This window comes from Hordeum vulgare, chromosome 6H (genome assembly GCF_904849725.1).
Source record: "Hordeum vulgare subsp. vulgare chromosome 6H, MorexV3_pseudomolecules_assembly, whole genome shotgun sequence".
NCBI lineage: Eukaryota > Viridiplantae > Streptophyta > Magnoliopsida > Poales > Poaceae > Hordeum > Hordeum vulgare.
The window spans coordinates 390,143,147-390,146,391 of NC_058523.1; the positions used below are offsets into that span (position 1 = coordinate 390,143,147).

Below are 3,245 nucleotides of genomic sequence, written 5' to 3' on the forward strand. Positions count from 1 at the left end.
TCATGGTCCAGGCCATCGGTGCCGCGTGGCTGATGAGTGCGTCCTCCACCGCAGTTGCATTCACATCATCTACCTTGAAAAGGGCTCTCACGGCCGCCAGCACGTCCATACGCAGTTGCTCCTTGAACATGGTTGACACCTGCAACACAGCCCGCTCGGTGACATCCGCATCGTCCTCGACAATGTCCAGGTTGAGGCAGACCAGCAGCTCCGCTGCCTTGGCAACCGGAATGGCCCGGACTTCCACCTTTACGCAGCCAAGCACTGGTGCGGCGAAGAGATAGACCACCAGTGGCATCACGAGAAATGTCCATCCCCGCCATTATCTTGTGTCGCGCCACCAAGGGGTTCATGATCAGGGGCTCTGGTCGTGCGTGGAACAGATCAGCCGTGCCTTCCGGCAGGGAGGGCTCCCGCGACAGCGGCGACGTCGTCATGGTGGCAGGGGATGTCTCGAAGCCTGGGGGACGAGGCGGAGTAGAAGAAGGCAGTGGAGAGCCAGGCGAGCCGGAGTGTAGAACAACACGGGGTCCCGAGCCGCTGGAGTCTTTTGGGATGAGGTCGAGGCACCCTGCTTTGAACGAGGCATAGATGGCAGCACCGACGATGGCGGCCAGACCGTGGCGACGGCTGGCGCACCAGGCTGCGTCCCCTGCCTCAACCATGGTGGCGATTGGCGCAAGCACACCCGTGGGCGCGACGTCGTGGCGGCGGCCACCACCAGAGTGTTCGCCGGAGTGGTCCTGCTCCGTCCCATGTTGGTTGCCCCGCGCATTGAGGGACAAAGACCGACGAATGCGTTCGCCCAATCCAAACTGGCCTCTTAATCCATCTCTGCCACGATGGTCATTATGGTCATCATCGTCGTCGAGCCGCGCGTTGCAACGGTCATCCCGAGCAGGTGCAGCGGGAGGCGCTCACCGCCATCACGAGTCGGACGACTGTCGATGATGTCATCATACCAAGTGAACTCATTCACTTCAGGGGCTAGGAGGTTGTCGTCATCTTCACGTGCCTTGGAGTGGTCCTCGTGCAAGTCGGGGTGGATGAGCATGCAGTGTCATAGACCCCGCCGCCCACGCCGACGCTCGCCATGCGCCGATAGAGTGAGCCACTTGAGCTTTGGGATCACGTCGAGGTTGGTAGTCCAGGTCGAGAGCTCGAGGTACCTCGTGTCCTCCCTGCGCATTGACTTGCTCTCGATGTAGTCCAAGGAGCAGCCACGCCCGATGACGAACGAGGCGACGTAGTTGTTCCAGCCGTGGACGGGAATGCCTTCCATGCAAAGACGCACGTGATGCAGCTGGTCTTCATTCTCCGCATGGGCTTCTAGGCACGAGGCGCGCACGAACATGTGGAGGCCGTCCTGGTGGAAGTCGTCGCTGCTCGTCACATCAGTGCAGTGGTGCTCCTACAAGAACCAAACGAAGAACTGCTTGGGGTAGTGGCGCGTGACGAGATGTCCGCCTGCCGGTTGGCACACTTGATCGCAAAAGCCGTTGAAACAATCGCCGTGGGCACGTCGTTGCGAGCCCCCTCGAGCCAGGCCACAGTAGCGTTGCGGGAGAGGAGCGCAGACTCCTGTTGCATCTCCGGGGTGGTCGGGACAACCACATAGCCCACCTCGGGCCTGGATGCAGCATCGCGAAGCCTACAGGCTATTGAAGCAGCAACAACAACTTGTTGGGGAGGAAGCGCCTAGCCACGACCCGCACCGAAGCGAAGAGGAGGGCACTCCTGAGGCGCGACAACTGGATGGGGTAGCGGTGGTGGAGCGATGAGATGGGCGAGGTAGCTCAGCAGGCGCCACTTATTCCTACAGTCACGAGCGCGGTGGTGGTTCTCCAGGCAGCGAGAGCAGCGGACAGGATATCGACAGTCTAAAGCTCGGTGCGGGGGCGATGGAGCGGCAACACCTCCCTTTAAGCCAACTTGAGATGGGATGCGCCTTGAATGCCGGCTTGAATGCCCACATGGTCAAAGCCGGTCGGCGTGGGGCGTTACGTGGACGAACGAAATGTTAGTCTCCGATCACATCCGCCTCTTCCTCCTGCCCGCACCTGTCCTCGAAGCGGAGCTTGAACTTGAATGCTCCAAAGTGGGAGGCCGCGCGGCGCCTTGTATGCCCTAGGCAAGCAGAGGCCGCGTGGGCTCGCCTGCCGCGGCATAAGACAGCTGCTCCGATTTCTCCTCTAGAGGTGTATCAGGAACCTCATCGACGCTCGAGCCTGAAGCGGCAGTGTGGACAGGCTGGCGGGGCGGCGAAACCAGATCTGGATCGGGGGACGACTCACTGTCACGGAGCCACTGCAGAATGGCTAGGGTAGGTGGAGCAGATGCCCGCATAGCCAGCGCCGACGGTGGGGCATCAACATGGACCAACAGGTGAGGAAGGAGTCACGCACGGACAACAAGGCCGCCCGGAAGCGATCGCTAGCGCAAGGGGAGGGAGCGGAGCGTGGGTCATCTTACCTTGTTAGTTCCGGGATGTTTGTCGATGAACTAGTTGAATTTTTATTATTTGCTTTTTTTTATGTTTGGACGTACGCGATGTATTAATTGTGAAGATATGTTGTGTGTGTTGAACGCATGCGCTGTAAATTTAACGGTCTGCTGGAGCTATTGCACCGCGCCGTATTTTACACCGCCTGCTAGAGCAAGACCCTTTCGTGCGCTAACAAAAATACTATTTTGACGTTGTATATTTTTTTAGCGCGTGTATGTTGAAGTTGCTCTAAGATTACATCTGATCAACTTTCAAAAAAATCAAAACATAAAATCTAGCCTCGCCCTGTGGTATGGTAGGAACAGCCAAGAATGACAGGCGAAAAGACCATACATACCGGCCATACCCGTCGTTTCAGCCAGACATTCCCGACGTGACGCTCGCCCTGTTAGAGCAAGTACAATAAGGTACAGTCAGCAGGCTGTAAGGATTAAAATACTATATTTTTGCTGAGTTGGATGAGAGAGAAGAGGAGAGAGAAGGGAAGCGGGCTCTTCGTGAAGAGCCGGCTCTAGCACGTGCTCCTAGGTGCTTTGTGAGAATGAAAGGTAGGCCATATATGATAAAAGTAGTACTCTTTTACAGCTAACTATTGTACAAGCCAGCTATAAGATGAGCTATAAAGATGCTTATAGCCAGCAGTTGGCTATACTATTAACCATGCTCTTAAACTTTCTTTGGATCTGCTGATAAGTCAAAGTTGCGGTCTTTTCCGGTTCGATGCATACACAGTGTTCCA

At 56.7% G+C, this 3,245-nt stretch overlaps 1 pseudogene; it reads right to left on the reverse strand.

The window, feature by feature from the left end:
• Positions 1-657: 657 nt before the first annotated feature.
• On the reverse strand, positions 658-1,975 carry LOC123405515 (annotated as a pseudogene).
• Between the last annotated feature and the right edge of the window lie 1,270 nt (positions 1,976-3,245).